The sequence below is a fragment of the Pinus tabuliformis genome, chromosome 3_1 (genome assembly GCF_031772625.1).
Source record: "Pinus tabuliformis cultivar Carrire ecotype Pingquan chromosome 3_1, CPIR1, whole genome shotgun sequence".
NCBI lineage: Eukaryota > Viridiplantae > Streptophyta > Pinopsida > Pinales > Pinaceae > Pinus > Pinus tabuliformis.
This window is the reverse complement of record NC_142301.1, coordinates 690,366,837-690,388,102: the sequence shown is the minus strand read 5'-3', so window position 1 is coordinate 690,388,102 and position 21,266 is coordinate 690,366,837.

Here is a 21,266-nt window from a genome sequence, read left to right as displayed (position 1 = left end):
TAAACACATAAATATCAGTGCATATATAAACAAATATAACAAAATATCGGTTACTTCGCCCTGTTGTACCCAACATGCTTCCCTGTAGCTAAATGTTGTCATATACCATCTCTCAAGAGATTCCAATTCCCTTGAGGATTCTAGCTATAACTATAAACCAACCATTCTTCCTTCATTTGATCAACCATCTTCCATGTAGCTTCCTAATCCCCAAAGTGCTTCCACACACTTAAAATTTCTCTATTGCTCGATCCCGGAGCATGAGCTCCTTCCACTGCAAAATGCACTGAGGTTTTGCCTGGACTATCCCTTTTGTTCCACCTTCCATATCGATAATGGGTGCCTGATGATCTTCCTTCCTGTTATCAACTACTACATAGATCCGGGGAATGATCTGACCTACATCCCCAACTGTCTGTGCCTCCTGGGCTCTATAGATCTAAGGTTTGTCATGATACCGTTGCGCCACTCTAATACAAGGGGAAACCTTCCTGTTATGATCTCCACCCCAAGTTCAATACCATAATGGTTTCCTGCCATTGGCTTTATTTTTCCGCTCCATAGGTTGAGACCCATGTCCTCTTTCAGCTACAATGAACTTCTTATAAGGCACTACATTTTCCTTGTCACCTACACCCTTCTAATCACGCTTGAACTCAGGCTTGCACTTTGAATGCTCATAACAATGCTTCAAATTTCTGATGGCTTTCTCCAATGACTAAGTCTCATCAAACTCGATCCGATCTTCGAATGATAATGGTATTTCGTTGATGAACCTTGTTTTCTCATCTTGAGATAAGGCACATACCTCAGTAGTTATAAGAATCTGCTTGTGTGCTCATCATCTGTCATAGAACCCATCTGCAACACATAAAAATCCTTTGGAAAATATCCCTACTCACTCTTCTTCTAAGGATGATGGTGGTGATGTCTCTCAAAACCAGAGCTAGAATAAAATCCATGAGTGCTAGCCCGCTTGTTAGGTGTATCCAAATATTTTCCACCTCTGACTATATCATATTTTTCCGACCTATATCCCGATCGAAAATTGCTACTATATGCCCCATTTATCTTTTCCTCTTGTCCATGAATAATTCATGGTTGTCTCTATAAATATGATAAGCTTTGAAGTATCACTACATTAACCTCGACTTGCTTTTCCTAAGCTCTGGTAAGTATTTCTTGTGATTCAACTATCTTGTCATTATCTTCCTTACAACTTCTAAATGTATTTGCCAAACCAGGAGAATACTCTTCTCCTTGTTGCTCAACTGACCTTTCCCATTCCATTGAATTCACATCAGGCCTGTAAGGGGAGTCATGTGGATTATAGTCCACCATTCTTCTCTTCATCCTTGATCTTCTATCTCCTGCAATCATGCCATGTTAGATAAACCAAATAGAGACATAATCAACATCATACCTTAGTGTATCTCATGGGAGGCTATACATATGCATAGTTCAGTCCAGATTAGTACGACACAATACCACTAGTATATCAACTCATACATGAATATCATAACCATAACCATTTGCACAGGCCAATCTAGATTAGCATGATACATAATGATATCAAGATCTTAACTGTAATGACAATGATTATCATGCATATGGCCACAATGCATATAACAATAAGTTACTACCATACATGACTATTCGATGCAAGCGCAAATGACCAAACTAATCAACCGACATCTATCATGCATGTAGACACAACAACAATAAAATGATAGGGATGCATATAACCACAATGCATATAACAACCATTAACCATAATACATGCATGCCAAACATACAATCTTGTATGATGATCTAATTTTACCCCTGAGGTCTAGTGTTGCAACCTCGCTCTGATACCAATTTGTAACACCTCCCACATTTACCCAAATTCACAGGCTTGCTAGGGTAAACATGAGATGAGTGTCACTATGACATGATCCAACCTCCAAGTTCCAATTAAGGAAGTGGGGCCTATAAATTGAACACTTACTGACATCCCACAAGGACTATCGATCACTCAGGAGCTAGACAACAACCCTAGGTGATCAATCCCTAAGCTAGAACCCCTTTTATCTGACCTAACACCCCAACCACATGCACAACAAGTCAAGAGTGAAGTTATGAGTTCCCAACCGCACACACAAGCCTGCTTCCATGGGGTTATAACCTAAAACTCTAGTGCAGTGCCGACGGTCCCGAGATCTGATCCACTTTTCTAGGCTAGCCTCTAGGCTATTGCCCAGAATTGCCTGTAACTTTTCAAAATCAAAATTAACATGACAATAATGCCAAACATTCAAACTTGACGCCAAAACTTGACATATATTTCCTAGTACACATTAGACATTTCTTCAAACATATGATAAACATGTAAGTTACAGGTCATGAATGCATATCTGCTCTTAAATCTTTGAACTTCATCTGAGATTCATCAAGAAGGGTCCAAGCCCTCTCTAATTAGTTGCAACAACACTTGTTAGCCCATGCATTCATTAATTTATCAAAACATGACAAGAGCCATAGATACATACATCATATAATTATCATATAACCATCAAATAACCAACATAGAAACCATGGAAAATCAACCATAATGTCAACATGATAACCAATACAAGTGCTCATAAATTACAATAGGAAATTAAGTCTTATTAACATATAGAAATGTCAACCAAGTCAGAGACTTCCACATACCACTTGACCATACATTGGGATGAACCAAATCATTCTTTTAGCCAATCACCCATGCACCATATTCCAAGCATGAATGTGGGATCTCATGGGTTAAACCAAAACAAAGGCAAACAAGGGATTCCATAGGCCAAACTACCTCAACCCTCAACCACATTGATTCCACTTCCATGGTCCAAAAATCACTGACATCAACCATATCGGTCTCTACCCAAGTTTTCCAAGGCTCCAGGAAATAGTAACTCAACCCACAACCTTCCATGGCTCCAAAGCATTTGTTCCAACCACGGATCCATGAACTAGTAACTCAACCCATCAAGGGCTCCAGAGTGTTTGTCCCAACCTACAGCTCCATGAAATAGTAACTCAACCCAAATAGTTCTAGGGTTTCCAGAGCATTTGTTCTAACCCAAAACCATTGGGAACCTGAGCACCAATCAGAAAAACAAGTGGAACACCCACAATACCATGATTATCTAGGAAATGGCAAGGCAAGGCTGAAACCACTGATAATTTAGGAAAATCTCCATGCCAATGATAACACATAACCAAGGAACCACATGCATATACCATGCATACAAAAATCAACATGCTAAATCTCACATGCACACTGTTACTTGCAATCCACAACTAATTTTTTTTCCTTACTTGCCACTGTCCAAGCTTCCTCTTTCTTTCCTTACTTGCTTGTCCAAGTGCTTGTTCCTCTCCTTTGCTGGCCCCGATAAAAAGACGAGAAAAAACTCTCAACTGATTCAGGTGCCTTTTTATCATTGATGTCTCCTTTTTCTTCATTTTTCCTCTATTTTCCCTTGCATGCAAATTTGTGTCCCTTCACCTTCCTTTTCTTCTATTTTCCTTTATTTTCATAATTAAAATGCCAATTATTGCCTCTTTTCCCTTTCCAACTTACATATCCATTATTATCCACAGGTGATACCCACTATGATGTTTTTCCTACCATTCAGCTTGGATACATGTCCCATGACCTTGGTCTTATTTTATTTACATGGAAAATCAACTAGGGGTTGCTACAACAAGAGCTAATGCTTAATTGTGATGATGAATGAGTTAATAGGACTCCCCTCTATTTATATGAGGGTAACCAAGTCTTATGTCACTATTTTTAATAGAAAAATCCCTAAAAAAGTTTACTTGAGCATCCAACTAGGTCAAAGGTCACAAGCCAACCTTGAAATATCTTTAAAACATAACATATTGTAAAAAATAACCCACACATGCAAGAGAAAAATAGTCTCCACCATGACACCATCCTCCAAAATAGGAAATAATGCATCAAGGAGCTGAGGCAAGGGTCCAAGGGTGCTCCTAACTCCAAGAAAGTCCCAAAGTGCATGTGTACATCTCCAAAAGGTGCCTTATCCATTATGACATCACCCTTTTCATGCATGTGGGAGTGACATGGAACCTCTAAGGGAGAGTGTTGGCATCAAATATGGATGTGCTACCCCTCCCAGGTCATCTCAGTGATAACCATCCTCGTCTTGGCTTCGAAACAAGGCATCATCCATCAAACAAGGTCAAGGCCAGCTTGCGGGAATCCTAGGTCCATATTGACACATCATAAAATAATCCAACGTCTAAGATTTCAAGCTTAGCATTTAAACATCTAGAGGCTCATCAAGTGGTGTAGTAGCAAGTGGAAGTTTCTCAAGGCCCAATGCTCATATCTGTAGGGGCAATGTTGGGGCTACAAATTTAGGTATGCACTCAAAACAGGGCAAAGTACCCCCTAGAAGGTGTTGAAGAAGAGTCAATCTATCCCTTAAGGGAGCTCTGCTACATATGCAATAGCACCTAAACAAAATCTCTCAAGATCAAGTGAGATCACCTTCATTAGGTGCATGAAACCATTAAAGCATCATAGTGAACCATATCTAATGTTAGGGGCACATAAATACTTCACAAAAAACTCATCTTCAAATGTCTAACAAGTTCAAGGTTTGTAAACAATACCTCACTTATGTTAGGGATGATTAGGTCAACAACCTTATTAAGTGTTTCCAGTCCCCAAGGGGAGTGACATGTCCCAAGTTAACCCATCAATCCATACTTTTGTGTGTGATATATGTTGATGATTCTAGCTCTAACAGGTATTTCCACAAAGCAAAGTATCCAAGATGTGGGAATCATCATTGAATGGCTCTTAGACTTAGAAGTTCACTTTATTAATCAATTAATAAAGTGAACGCCTCGTTTATAAAGTGAGTTTAAATTAAGAAAGTTCCTAAGTTTGGGTAAGTCTAGTGATTGAATTGAATTTTGGACCATTGATCTCAACTCAAGACTAAATATTGAAATGAGGGATTTGGCCCAAGTCAAAATTATAAAAGGAATCCAAATGAAAGAGAGGACACATCAATTATTTTCTCAAGAATGATTTTGAGAAAGAGAGAGAAAATAAAAAGTACTTTATTATTTTCTAGGCAAGGAGAAGAATTGAAACCACAGTGAAGGAGAGGGAAACCACTAATTTGTTCGTTGTATAGACTGTTATCGGGAAAAGTGTCTATTTAGAACTGCTCTATCCCACTAAGGTGTGACAGCTACCTTAGAAACAAACAGAGAAAACTACTTTTGTATTCTTCTTTATGAACTATAAACAAAGAGGAATAGGATGAACCAACCTGTGTCTTGCGCTAGTCCTTTGATCCAATCTCTCTCCTCTTTGACAGCTTCCAGCTACCTGCTCCCTTACTTGCCCAGCTTCACCAAGTACCTGTAAGATCACAGAAGAAGGAAACTATACAAAGACATGGGTTTATACTCATAAATAACTTAGGATCAGATTTAAGTTAACCATAAAAATGTAACAAGCATCAATGATACAAAAGCATGGAGAAGAAACTCAAATAGTTTTATTGATATACAAGAAGATCCAGGAGGAGTTACAACCGATGATTCCTGACCCAGCATCAACCTCCTAGCAAAGAAGTCCCTTCTTCACCCCCAACAAAGCATAGATCACCCAATTCTCCGATATGTATCTCAAAACCAACAGCAATTCCTTACAATGTGCAAAATTCCAGCCTCTGGATCTCTGGGATGAGGGATCCATATATAGATGTATGCAAGGAGGATGAGTCAGCTTATGATTTGATTAGTGGCTTCTCTCTGTCAGTTCTTGCTTCCACTTGGAGATTGAAAGCCTCTTACTCATCCTTGGTCGAATTCAGTGAGGCAAGTGTCATTGGAGAAGATTCTGGAAGCTTCCATTGTCTCTCCACCTCGTGGAATGATACTGCCACTTGTCATTTCCCGCTCAACGCACCCTGGTAGTGCATTTAGGTGCGTTGCAACGCACCTAGCTAGTGGACTTAGGTGCTATGCAACGCACTTGGCTAGTGGAGCAGCTGAAATGATCCTGATTTGACTTATTCTGAGCAGTTTCTGGTGGAGAACTTCTTGGAGAAGCTGTAATTTGTTGACCTTGTTCTTTTAGGGGTTGGAACAACACTTTTAGGGACTTAGGAGCCCTTGGTTTATGGACATTTCATGCTTAGAGCTGTAAGGCACAAAAATGTCTATAACAGTTGCCCCCTAAAGTATGAGGCCGTTTATCGGGTGAAATGCTTTATTAGGAGGATCTGAAGTTCTTTCAATGCTGGGAGGAGACCTATAATAAGATACAATACAATACATTATCTTCATATTGTTTTCATGATCTAGCTAAGGCAGGCATTCCCATGCTCAGCTTTATAAATTCATTTTCATGTACATAGGACAGACAATCGTCTGATGGTAGACTGATGATTCTGATAGAGCCATCATCCTTTTGGTAGGATGATTATCTGTGCTGCAATGCTGTACATTTCAATGTCTTTATTTTCCTGAATATATATCGCAGCCCGGATGGATGAAACTAGATCCGGGGTCTTCAATCTCGTCCGATCTTCACTCGAAGTACAAGTCGATCCATGTGAGAAATGTTTTGAAGTCGAACATGGAAAGACATCACTTGATTACCAGTCAATGATGTAAACTGTTAACAAGTGCGAGAGGAATCACCGATAATGATAATGACCCTCAAGGTACTGCAGTACAATTCACGTGGTGTGAATAAAGGACTTGGTGTCGAACACCACGCAAAATCTTTCGGTCGAAGGTCATTGATGTAAACCTGTCGCCGGAAGTGAGAAACTTGCCATTGAGGCATGTAAGCTTCAAAGTACTGAATGGGGTGTTCCTAGATCAACTTCTTGGATAATGAGCTGATGTCGACAAGAAGTGATCCGTCATAGGAGGGCCTTAATGAATCCCACATCAATGACACGGAACGGAGCAAATGATTTTGATGGAGGTGAAAACGATCTGATGATATATGGCTCAGGGTGGCGGTCATGAAAGAATGGAGTATAATGTATGGTAGCGGGCGGGACACAGGTGGCCTTTCTGGATGACTTCTCTTGAACATGTCGGCGACACTTATGTGATGGATTGGTAGCATTAACCCCAAATGTGGATGGTATGGCGAGACCATGGCGATGTGACCGGAGAATGAAACAACCCAACCCGACTCGGGCACAGAGTGGAAGTGTCATGTTCAAGAGCGACTTGCTACCAATAAAGATTCTTTGAGTTTTCTTCCCAATTTTTCCCCAGTCATTGCTGACCAGTACCTCTTTATTTTTGTCAAGCTTGAGGAGGATAACATATGCTTGTTCTATAATTTGCCCTTCGGGCAAACCCATCGCTATGTTTTAACGAGCCTAGCGATAGTGAAACTCGTTCTCGTCTAAAGACAAGTTTGTCGCTATTAATCTTTTTAACGAGTCTAACGACAAAGATAACTCGGTCCTTTTCATTTTTAGAGAGTCTGAAAAGGTACGTAAAGGTAACTCCAAAATTCCTTTTTCGTCACCTAATCCCTTAAGTCCGAAAAAGTATAAAACAATACAGAAGGGATGAATTTTCGATCGCTTTAACGAGCCGAACAAAACAAACGCTCGATCTTTTTGTGCAATAATCCCTCAGGTCCAAAAAGATTAAAATCTAGAGGAGGGATAGCACTTCCCGTCGCTTTAACGAGCTGGAAGGCCAGAACTCGGCAATCTTTTCATATTTTACAAGTCAGAAAAGAGCTTAAAGAAGACTCGTCTTTTGAGGAACGAGTGATGAAATGGGTAGCAGCTGATTCCAGGTAAGGTTTGGAAATTTCCAATCACGGCAGTGTCACAAGGATGGCTAGTGAAATCACTCTTTGCAGATGTTTCTCAAAATGGGTAAACAATTAAATGGAGGTGAATGATCGGCCAATGGAAAAGTGGAGGTGACGGTGCAAACACGACCAAGGCTTTAATGGCTGAAATGCTACATTCACGGTGGTTATTTACCAGGGGATAGTTCATTTTTTAACGAGCTTAAACGCGGGTGGAAACATTTGCTCGGTGCGGGTTTATTTTTTAACGAGCTTGAACCTTGTGGTAACACTGCTCGATGCAGGTTTATTTTTTAACGAGCTTGAACCCTGCGGTAACACTGCTCGAGGCGGGTTTATTTTTTAACGAGCTTGAACCCTGTGGTAACACTGCTCATGGCGGGTTTATTTTTTAACGAGCTTGAACCCTACAGTAACACTGCTCGTGATAAGTTTGCATGCCCCCAACATAATAACGCAAATCGAGGTGCATGCCCCCCAAGCTTCATTTCATTCAACTCGGTGGTTGGAATGAAGGTTTACCTTTGAGATTTGGAAAGGGGATTTGTTTCATTTTTTAATGAGGTTGACACAGTAAAAGAACCATCCTCAAGATTCCTTGTTTCATTTTTTAACGAGGTTGACACGAGATAAGAACCATCCTCGAAATCCAAATCCATTAGATATAGAAGATTTCATATTCCACTGTGGCCACTTCCGCCAGATTACTCGGAGGTGGTAGGGCAAAAGTACCCATTAAGGCAGGGTCTTTTAGGAGACCTACTCCGATATTTTGGAGCGAATGATTGCTTCCATGGATCATTGGAATGCTTCCCGTAACTTGTGAACTGTTGGGGAGAAATGTTTGTTGGTCAACGATTGTAATTCCTCCTTGGAAGGGAAATGCAATCTTCCTGAAGTAGGTCGACACAACTGCGGCCATGGCATATATCCAGGGCCTTCCCAGTAGGATGTTGTAATCAAGGTTTCCGTCGATTACTTCAACATCAATTTCTACTATTTTACCCCCCAGCTCAACTTGCAAGTTACTTAAAATCCCGTATGGAGTGTATGATCGTCCATGAAATGCTTTTAACATTGTTGACGATCACGACAAGGGTGGTGAGCCTAAATTTTTCCAGCAACTCATCGACATAATACATGTGGATGCCCCCTCATCAATAATTGTTCGATGAACAGTTTTGTTGAGGGCTTTCACTTGAATAAGGAAAGCTAGTTGAGCTGGTAACTGAGGGTCATATCCTTTATGATCAAAGGCCACAAGATTGGAATCCATTGGGTCAATCCCACCTATTGCTGATAATAAAGCTTGCTCTTGGGAGAGGCAATTTTGCGGTACCTCAAGTGTCGACATAGCGGACGGCGATTGGGCCAGGTCCTCTATTATATTATAAATTTGTGCTATTTTTGCACGAGGATTAAATGTCGATTTGTGTACTAATCCATTTGGCGACTTTATCATTTGTTCAGGAATGATGGGTGGCACAACTTCGGTCAAAGTTGTTGTCGAACTACTAGGTTGTTCATTAGCCTTGTTATTTGACAGCTGTGGATTCCCGTAATCTTTATTCCTTGTCAAAGCATCATTTTGCTGCTTTGAGATAGACAACATAAGCACTTGGGATCGGGAAGCATTTTGATTAGCAACCAGTTTGGTTCCCGGGTTTGGAAACGGATCAGTCAATACTGCTGAGGTTTTTGAACTCTTAAAGAGTTTCTTAACTTCAACTTTATGTGGACAATCTCTCGTCCAATGATCCTCATCGCATATATGACACCCCGCAGGGGGTTTCGTTTGCCCAGAAGGGTTTGTAGAAGGTTTTTCAGGAGATGACTCATCCTGCTTCTTTTTTCTCCCTTTCTTTTTCTTCTTGCCCCCTAGTTGCTTCAGCTGTTTGCCCTTGTCGGTCGACACGACATTTACTTCCAAGGCAAGAAGTTCCTCATTTGCATTTTGACTAGAAATCTTACGGGCCTCTTTAGATGTATCCTTTGTCGATTTTGTGTCTGTTGTGTCAATCACGCCATTGCCGGCATGAGGGTCATTGTTTGATTTAGGAGGAGGAGGAACTGAGAATTCTGGTCTAGGAGTGTCAGGTATTTTATCGTAGAGCGTGCCAGACTGAGTGTAAATCAAGTCTAAATATTGCGCACGAGCGATAACTTGCTCTTCTGTGATGACTCCCCCTTTTGCCACATCTTCCGTGATGGAAGGCAGTAATGACTTAATAAACCATTCAGCTAAAAGCTGATCGGGAACATACGTTTTCACCATTCTACGATGACGTCGCCATTCATGTATATGATCAGATATGTGAGTGGCCGTCGTTTGTTTGAAGTTGGTAAGAATTTTGGTTCCCGTTTCGTACCTTATCGGTAACTGAAAATGGGTTAAAAAGGTTGTGGCTAGGGTACTGAAGTTGTCGAATGAAGCTCTAGGCAATTCGATATACCATTTTGCTGCCGGACCAGTTAACGTCCTCTGAAAAAGGCGAAGCCTAATCGAATCATCGTTTAGGGTGTTTGATGAACACCACAGATGAAATGTCATCACATGATTCGACGGATCTTCACCCGGATTTCCATTAAATTTAGGAATATCTGATGGAAGTTTATGCGGAATCGCTGGCCACCAAGGGGCATAAGCAATTGGATCATTCGTCAGCCGGTTTAGATCTGGTAATTCTAGAGTTGCTACAAAGGGAAACTGTTGATTCAGGTTAGGCGAAGCATACCCAGGATAAGATGGAATCGCCTGAGCAATGGGTCTTTGCATGCCAGCATAATGTATTTGATGTTGGCAACTTTGACAAGGTTGATGGGCATAACCATTATAATATGGTTGTTGATAACCGCTTTGGAAATGCGGTTGCCCATTACTTACAAAGACTTGTTGCTCAGGTCCTTGATATGATTGCTGGAATGGCGGTTGTTGAGATTGAACTAGCCCTGGTTGTTGGACCATTTGCTGTTGTCCAATACTGGATGATTGACCAAGATGAGGATTCATAGTACTTGTCTGAGCCTGAGTCACTCCAGATAAGGAGGCACTAACCTAAGGTTGTGATTGAATCGTTGAGACAAGAGGCTGTTGTATTGCAACCTGAGAAACTTGGGGTTGACATACAACAGGTAACGCTTGTACTTGCGATGCAGTCACCATAGCAGGTATAGTGGGAATATTCGACACAGGGTGGGCTGGTTGCATCGAATATACAACCCTTGGTTGCTGAGGCAGTATTGGTACCCAACCGCTGGATGTAATTCCAGTTTGACCTGAACTTTGTTGTAAACTCCCATATGGTTGTTCTCCGGGAGGGAACAATGAAAAGGCATACTGCCCTCCATATGGTGGAAATCCAGTACTTAAAGGGTATATTGGCCTTTGAAGACACATTGGATCAACTTGTTGAGTTTCAACATAAGAAATACCAGATGATAATCCGGATGAAGAAATAGGAACTGACCATGTCGTCGAAACAGTCCCCGATTGGACTCCAGCTTGTTGTTGATAACTTGCCGGGACAGTTGGTATACCATCGAACATCGTTGGAGTAGCAGCAGGAGGCTCTGCCACTGCTGCATCGGATGACACAGTCCTGGATGTTGATGGTTGTTCAGACATATCTAATCTATCCAAAAGATTTCCTAGCGATTCTACAAGAACTTGTGATGAACGGAGACTAACTTCGAAGATCAACGAGGGAAAGGTGATGATTATTCCGTTTAAAATAAATTTTAGATGCTTTGACACAACTTGTTTTTTCAATTTTTAAGAGTCGAGAAAAAACAAAAGATGACTCTAGTCTCCTTCGATTTTTAATGAGCCTGAAGTGACAAGTGCTCAAATGGACCTTTTCCGTTAAGGAGTCTGAAAAGGAACGAAAGGGACTGCTCTGGAGGTCTAGGTAGAGGGAGTACCAAACCAATCGCAAAACTGCAGAATACTTTTTACGGTACGGCAATCAATCTTCCCGAATGCTGTGTTCAGTGCATTGCGATCAGTAGGGCGGCCGACACGGCTTCCTATGGATAAAGGATTTAAGCCTATAGGGGTCTCCCAAAATATACTCGACGGTACGTGGGAGCACAAGTCCGTACTGGCACTTATCGTCTCAAAGTGGAGGAATCACCCAACCATCATTGAGGACAACAGTTACCAGGCTTTACGACGTCGGAATACGTCTCTAGCCTAGACCTCTAAATGTTGTGCGTTAAGTTCCAAAGCGTTGTTAGATTCATTGAATTTATTTTAAGTTGATCTTGCTTATGAAGTTTGCCTTTTGGGTTCACCACGAGATGTAGATGTAATTCCTAAAATGCAAACTAAAGATGATAAACAAACTTTTATCTCTTTTCAGCAATGAAAATCCTAGCTACTAGGGGAAAAGAAAGACACAATCTTTTCGCAAAGAGCAAAGAGCACACTGTAAATGCACTTTTCCTAAATCAAGCCAAACAGACTGTCAATATGCAAATGCACATGCATGTATTTGTTTTTCACTTTCTTAATATTGATGCCTAAAAAGAAAGTTGTTGTACAAATCTGAATTTGCTTTCAAGCGACAAACACAAACAAGCTTCTTTTCGAAATCAAAAGGTAGAGATTATGGCACTTTATGATTTTGAAATAAATACTCGTTTCGACACTAGAAAGTCACAAATTCAAACCAAAGGCAAAAGTAAAAGCATAATCGACCATCAACAGCAAATAAACTTTCTCCTATGATCGAAATCGACACTTGCGACAGATCTAAATCAAAGGACGACAGTACGACTATTATACTTTTGCAATGGAAAACTGTAAACGACTCAACAAACACATAAAAACATCTACAGTTCTTTTGTACAACTGAGGTGGAATATCAGTAAGGAAAAGGGGTTTGAAACAATCCTATACTGATCACAGGCTGCAAAAATCAGAGACAAAACTGGAAAGAATGAAGCAAAGAACCTCAGCTGCACAGGGCTAGGCTGATCAGCGCACCTGTTACACAGAGAAACTGCATTGCAGCACAGGTAGCCCTCTCGGGAAGTGCGTTAAAATGCAGAACCTCTTCACAGAGCCTGCACCGGGGCAGAAACGAGAATTCTATCCGGGTTCTGGGTCACAGTTTGCAGTTTAATCTTTGGTTTTTGGCCGAGTAAAAGCAATCAGTAATGCACAATCAGAGATAGATCTAAGGGGGGGTCTAAGAGCTATCACAAGGGCAATCAGTTAGTCTATGAATCAGCTGTTCAAATCATAAACAGATCCAGTGAATGGACTAAAGCAGCAGGTGTCTACTTTGCATTTGTTAGTGGCAAATGCAGTTCGATTGCTACTTATAAGTTTATGAAACAAACAACAAGAGAAACACAAACAAACTAATTAGACACGGTCCCCACGGAGTCGCCATTTTGTTATCAAGAAAAGTGTCTATTTAGAACTGCTCTATCCCACTAAGGTGTGACAGCTACCTTAGAAACAAACATAGAAAACTACTTTTGTATTCTTCTTTATGAACTATAAACAAAGAGGAATAGGATGAACCAACCTGTGTCTTGCGCTAGTCCTTTGATCCAATCTCTCTCCTCTTTGACATCTTCCAGCTACCTGCTCCCTTACTTGCCCAGCTTCACCAAGTACCTGTAAGATCACAGAAGAAGGAAACTATACAAAGACATGGGTTTATACTCATAAATAACTTAGGATCAGATTTAAGTTAACCATACAAATGTAACAAGCATCAATGATACAAAAGCATGGAGAAGAAACTCAAATAGTTTTATTGATATACAAGAAGATCCAGGAGGAGTTACAACCGATGATTCCTGACCCAGCATCAACCTCCTAGCAAAGAAGTCCCTTCTTCACCCCCAACAAAGCATAGATCACCCAATTCTCTGATATGTATCTCAAAACCAACAACAATTCCTTACAATGTGCAAAATTCCAGCCTCTGGATCTCTGGGATGAGGGATCCATAAATAGATGTATGCAAGGAGGATGAGTCAGCTCATGATTTGATTAGTGGCTTCTCTATGTCAGTTCTTGCTTCCACTTGGAGACTGAAAGCCTCTTACTCATCCTTGGTCGAATTCAGTGAGGCAAGTGTCATTGGAGAAGATTCTGGAAGCTTCCATTGTCTCTCCACCTCGTGGAATGATACTGCCACTTGTCATTTCCCGCTCAACGCACCCTGGTAGTGCATTTAGGTGCGTTGCAACGCACCTAGCTAGTGGACTTAGGTGCTATGCAACGCACTTGGCTAGTGGAGCAGCTGAAATGATCCTGATTTGACTTATTCTGAGCAGTTTCTGGTGGAGAACTTCTGGGAGAAGCTGTAATTTATTGACCTTGTTCCTTTAGGGGTTGGAACAACACTTTTAGGGACTTAGGAGCCCTTGGTTTATGGAAATTTCATGCTTAGAGCTGTAAGGCACAAAAATGTCTATAACATAGACCATATGGTCCAACATAGAGGTGATCCAAGGAAGATTTTTTAGAGTTGGAAATTCATGGTTGTTGTGTTTCATTCGTTTTTTTTTCTCAAATCCATTTTCCCACTATGGGAGCTCTTGTAAGTTTGGAAGTTATTTGAATGATGAACTGATGTCGAAGAGTAGAGAAATTGTGCATGCACAATATCTGCATTTCTTTCTTATTTTTATTGTTTTTCTAAGTTTTTATGTTGCTTTATTTGGTTAAAAAAATCCAATAGTGGAAATCTAGATCTGATCTATTCCCTAAGCACTAGTTTTCCAAAACATGGTATCAGAGAGAAAAGTAGATCCAATATTGTTGAGTGTAGATTTATTAGATTTGGAAGTTTCAACATTAGATCTACATAGTGCTTGAAGGATTAAGCATACGAAAGCCATGGTAGGAAGCAATCTCAAGTTTGAGGAAAGACTAGATGGGGTTTCAAATTTCTTGTCTTGGAAGGCAAGAGTCACACTACTCTTGAAAGAGAAACTCTTGTGGAAAAATGTGAAGGTCTTTCTAGTGTAAGAAGATCTTACAGATCAAGTAGCACAAGACAAGAAGGATGTCAAAGTAGAGAGGGTGATATTAGATGTTGTGAAAGATCACTTGATTCTACATGTGGTAGAGAAGACCAAAGCCAAAAACATGTTTGATGCCATTGTTGGTCTCTTCTAGAGTGACAATATGAACCAAAAGATGGTTATGAAGAAGAAGTTTTGGTCGGATGACCAAATCCGACAATATTACCAATTACCTTATGAGGATCACATAGATCCGTGATCAACTTACAACAATTGGATAAAAGATCGTGGATGCAGAGCTAGTGAATGTAGCTCTAAATGGGTTCACCAAGCATTGGGAACCGTTCGTGAAGGGGATTTATGCCTAGGAGAATTTTAGACTGACAAAGATTATGGGATGACTTCATTCAAGAGGAGTCCAAAACCAACAAGCAAGGAGGTGGTGATGAAAAATTAGCCCTCATTAGCAAGACGAAGAAGGGAAAAGGGAATTTTTTCACCAAGAAAGGTAATAGTGACAGTGAAGGACATTACCTCGGAAAGAAGAAATAAAATGAGCAAGATAGGTGCTTTTCTTTCCATAAGCAAGGTCACTATGCTTCTCAATGTCCAAAGAAGAAGAAAGGCAAAGGGAAGACACTACACGTAGCATCAACAACATAGACCTAGTTGAGTGAATTTGCAACAAATTTCAAGAATGAATTTTCCCTTTTTTCTTGCCTTTCTACCAACACTATTGCCATGAGTGCTTGGTTCTTGGATAGTGGTCCCTATCATCACATGATTTGAGCATGAGAGTTGTTCAACCAACTTTTAGAGGATGATTTAGGGATTAATGTGGAGTTTTTCAATGATGCCAAGTATGCAGTCATGGGACAAGGGATCATTAGAAAAAATTTGAGGTCTAAAATGAGCCTCCTAAGGAATATTATAAAATAATAGTGGAAATAATAAAATAAGATTAGATTACCTCATCAAGTTTTGAAGGGAAATATATATATATATATATATATATATATATATATATATATATATATATATATATATATATTTGTCAACTCGTATTTTCAACTTATCTCTCTATGATTTTACTCAAATTTCGAGCGAGATCATTTGTTAGACATGGAATTTAATTTTGCATCCAATGAGTACCCATGTTTCATACTTTTGATGGACCCTGCTACATGAAAAATGTGAAATACATGAAAAAAATATGATCGCAATCATGTTGTTTATGTATTTCACATTTCCATCAAAAGTATGCAACATGGGTACTCCTTGGATGCAAAATTAAATTCTACATCCAACGAGTGCTCGTGCTTGAAATTTGAGTAAAATCGTAGGGAGATAATTTGAAAATACGAGTTGAAAAAATAGTTTTTTTTATTATTTTTAATATTTTTACCTTTTTACTCTAAAAATGGTGAATTGTCTCCCATGGTTGACATCATCATATTGAATCATATTGGTTCTTATAAAGTTGATTTTGGTTGTACATTTTTGTTTTGAGGCCCATTTTTTCCCTTAAAATTTCTCTAATAGATGCAATTCTAGATTGAGTTAGGAGGATCATTTGATGCTCAAGAGGTGTTGCATGTGCTCTGTTTAAAGAAGAACTTGCTTTCCATCTCAATCATGGAGAACAAAGGTTATGTAGTTACCTTCCATAAAGGGTAGGTGAGCCATTCCAAACACAACTGTGAAGATTGGTGTAAGGGAAAGAAACTTATACAAGTTATAGGGAAATCCTATTCAGGCACTGATGCATGACATGGAGAGCTTATGCAAGCTTTGGCACAGGAGGATGGGGCATCTACATCATAGGGCACTAGCTATACTAAGATAGATGGTCATTGGACTTCCAAAGTTCACTTTGGATCATTAGGGGGTGTGCAGAGGTTGTGTGCTTGGCAAGTCTATTAAGGATTCATTTCCCAACAACGAGACTCGATCTAAAGGGATTTTGGATTTGATACATTTTTATGTTTGTGGGCCTATGTTAGTAACATCAGTGAAGAGTGCATCTTACTAGGTCACCTTCATTGATGATTTCCCTAGGAAGACTTGTATCTACTTCATGAAGATCAAAGATGAGGTCTTCAGCCAGTGTAAGGAGTTCAAAACTATGACAGAGAACATGACAGTGAAGATCATAACGTTAAGATCTAACAATGGGGATGAGTACCTCCAATGAGTTCAGAGATTTCTGCAAAGATGCAGGAATCAAGAAGGATAAGATAGTTTCCTACAACTTGTAGTAGAATGGGTTTATAGAGAGGAAGAACAAATCCATCATCAATTTTACTAAGGCCATGATCCGTGATCAGAGTTTGTCAATGTTTATATGGGAAGAAGCATGCAACACAGGCATGTTCCTGCAGATCAAGAGGTAATCACAAAATTCTAGAGGACGAGACCTCAAAAAAAGCATTCACAAGGGTGATAACTTAGATAGGACATCTCAAGATTTTTGGTTGTCCAGTCTATATCCATGTGCCTCTGGAGAAGGGGAAAAAGTTGGATCCCTCTGGTCAGAATGGAATTCTAGTTGGATACAGTGAGGAGTCAAAGGAATACAAGATATTTATACCAATAGAATGAAAAAAAATTGTGAGTGGGGATGTCAAGTTTGATGAGAACTTGACCTCCAAGAAATCTCATGATCTACCTACAGTTACAAAGGATACCTAACATGTGGATCCAAAGGGTGGGAAGAGTTAGAATTCTAGTGCAAAGGGTCAATCATCAGGTAAGGAGGGCAGTTAACCCCCTCCAAATCAATCAAGAGGCTTAGATGGTTTGAGCATACCTTAAGAGATGTGTGAGATCATGTGGAGGCTCCTAGAACCACATTTAGGGAGAGCAAGCCTCCAAGGAAGTTTCCAACATATATGGCTTTGATAATGAGAATCATAGACTTAAATCCTTCCAGCTTTGTTGAAGTAGCCAACTAATAGGTATGGAGAGATGCCATGGTGGAGCAAAACTCCATCACGAAGAATGATGTCTAGGAGATTATGCTAAGAATAGTAAGGAAGTCAGTGGTGACTTCTAGGTGGTTTTTCAAAATCAAGCATGCAACAAATGGAAGTGTGGAGAAGTACAAGGAAATTTTTGTGGCTCGAGGTTTCTCTTAGAAAGAGGGAGTAGACTAGAAGGAGACTTTTTCTCTTGTTGCTAGATATTCTTCTATTCACATAGTGATATCTGTTACTTTACAGTTAGAGTGGAAGATTCACCAAATGGATGTGAAGACAACAATCCTCAACAAATTTATTAAGGAATAGGTATATGTAGAGTAGCCATATGGGTTTGAGGTACATGATAAAGAGTTTCATGTATGTAGGCTTGTATGGACTCAAATATGCACCAAGGCCATGGTACTCCAGGATAGACAACTAGTTGTAGAGCATGGGCTTGATCAAGAGTGAGGCATATTCCAACATATACTTCATACTAGTGGGATCTAAGCCCCTCACCTTGGTGATTTATGTGGATGCTTTGATTGCTAAGTGAAAGTCAAAATAGGTGATAAATTTGAGATGAAAGACATTGGACTAGTTCAACAAAAAGTAAACTTTAGTAGCACTTAGTTTGACAAAAGTTGAGTATATGGAATTCAATTTGGCTAGTTGTGAAGCAGTTTAGTTTAGCTTTGCAAGTTGCTTACATGATTATTTGATCAGGAGTTGGAGCCTATTGTGATTCATTATGGCAACTAGATCTGCATGAAACTCCCAGGGAATCTAATATTTCATGATAATTCAAAGCACATCGAGATCAAATTCCATTTCATCAGAGACAGGGTCCTGAAGGGAGAAGTCAAGATCCACTATATTTCGACAAATAAGCAAGTTGCATACATACACACTAAACCTTTGGTGAAAGAAAAGTTTGTCTTCTTTTGAGATAAGCTTGGAATGGTGGAGAATACCTTCGTTGCTAAGAGTGAGTGTTGATGATTGTAGCTCTGACAGGTATTTCCACAAAAGAAAAGTGTCCAAGTTGTAGGAATCATCATTAAATGACTCTTAGACTTTTCACTTTATTAATTAATTAAGAAAGTGAATGCATTTTTATAAGGTGATTTTAACTTAGTAAAATGCTTAAGTTTGTGTACTAGGGATTTAAGTTGATTTTTAGAAAATTGATCTCAACTCAAGATTAAATTTAATATTGATCGTTGGAATTAGGGATTTGGTCCAACTCAAAATCAAAAAAGAAAGCCAAGTGAAAGATAGGATTCATCAATTATTTTCTCAAGGATTTTAAGAAAGAGAGAAAAAATCAAATGAAAAACTTTTGATTTTCTGGGCAAAGAGAAGAATTGTAGTAGCAATGAAGGAGATGGAAACCATTAATTTGGAGGTTGTACAGAATCTATGGTCCATTATAGAGGTGATCTGGGGCATTTCAGAGAGTTGGAAATTCGAGTTTGTTGGGTTTCATTTGCATTTGTGTTCTCAGAGACATTTTCGCAATACAAGTGCTATTATAAGTTCAAAATTTATTTGAACGATGAACTCATGTTAAAGAGTAGAAAAATTGTGCAGGCATAAGATTTTCTTCTTTTTTTTTCATGTTTTTCTTGTTTTTTGAGTTTTTCCGTAGCTTTATTTGTTTAAAAAAATTCTAGTGTAAATCAATATATGATCTATTTACCTAGGCGTTGGTTTTCACAAATTAACAATATGATGGTCATGGAGTGAGTGAGACTCCAAGGAAGGTACCACAATAGTGTAGTTATATAAGGACGAAGCAATCATGGTTGCATGACTTACCCCTTTCCTCAGTTTGCTTTTTCCACCCATTTGGTGCACCTTTTACTTTAATGATTTGTTTTTATTTGGTGCATGGCTTAGTAGCCCAAACTTGCTTTATGATTTTCCAATACCCCTTTATGATGTATCAATTTCTCGTTCATTAGGATTGGGACATTCAAGAATTCATTTCTTTTAAATGAAGCATTAAATGCTTGAGGAACTGGGTGATGGCTAATAAGGTAGATAAAGCTCATACTAGGATTTTTCCCACATGCTAATTAATGTTCCATACATGTTTTTCATTTTTCATTTTCTTCCATTGTGGCTTTATATGCTTTTAATTTTCTTTCACCTGTGTCAACCTTTGAGGCCAATTTTCCAGGCCCTGACTCAAGGATGTGTATATAGGGTGCCAAACCCAATGACTAAGGACTACTAACCCGAATAATGGAGATGGATAAACCAAAGAGATATAAAGAGATAAGTATGGATTACCTTGGACATGCCATGTCAATCGATGCCTCCCCAATAACGCCCTTCCTAAACCCTAAGCCCTTAGAGGAGGTCCCACTATATTAGAGAGAAATACCACTGGGTGATGGCTAATGAGAGAGATAGAGCTCATGTTAGGGTTTTTCCCACATGCTAAATAATATCCCAAACATGTTTTGCATTTTCTTTCATTGTGGCTTTATATGCTTTTAATTTTCTTTCACTTGCATCAACCTTCAAGGCTAAGTTTTTGTGCGCTGACTCAAGAATGTGGATATAGGGTGTCGATCCCAATGACTAAGAACTACCAATCAAAAGAATGGAGATGGATAAATCAAAGAGATGTAAAGCAATACGTATGGATTACCTTGTACATGCCATGTGAATTGGTGCCTCCCTAATAATGCCCTTCCTAAACCCTAAGGCCTTAGAGGAAGTCCCACTATATTAGAGAGAAATACTAACCTCTTATCTCCTTGTGGGATGACCAAGTGGTTGGCACAATGGGATGTTATCCCCTCCACTAGATTTCAAATCAAACACCTTTGGCCTGTTGTGATAAGGCTCAATGAGTAGGCTCCCCCATCCTCATAGAGTCTCAACTCTTGCTAAGTCATAAATTTCAAGTATATCTAGCTTACGTGCTGTTAGATATACTCTTCTTGTTATAGTGGCTCCAATGAGTTATCTATTCACCATGGTTCAAAAAAAAAGGCATGAACCTCCCAAGTGAAGTGTAATAAGAAGGATATAATCAAAGATCCATCAATCATCCAATTTGCTAAGTGATCCATATCAATATGCCCATAACATTAGATGAAATCACATGATTGTAAAAATGGTTAGAGTACAAGCCAAAAAATGACCCACCTTCCTTCAAGAAGAATATCAATTAAGAGAAATATTTTCCTAAAGCAATGGGTGGAGAACTCTGGCATAATGCTATGTGTTGACCATCATGGTGCTACTGGCTAAATGACTTCAAATGAGGAGAAACAATTTCTCCTAGGGGTTACTTATTTTGGGTGGGTAACTATTCTATAATTAGAGGGAATGCTTTTATCCTTGCTTTTAAAGATAGGTGCAATGAGACCCTGCATCCAATGCTTAGGGAAGCATTGCTAAATTAAAGGGCTTATGCAGTGAGGGGA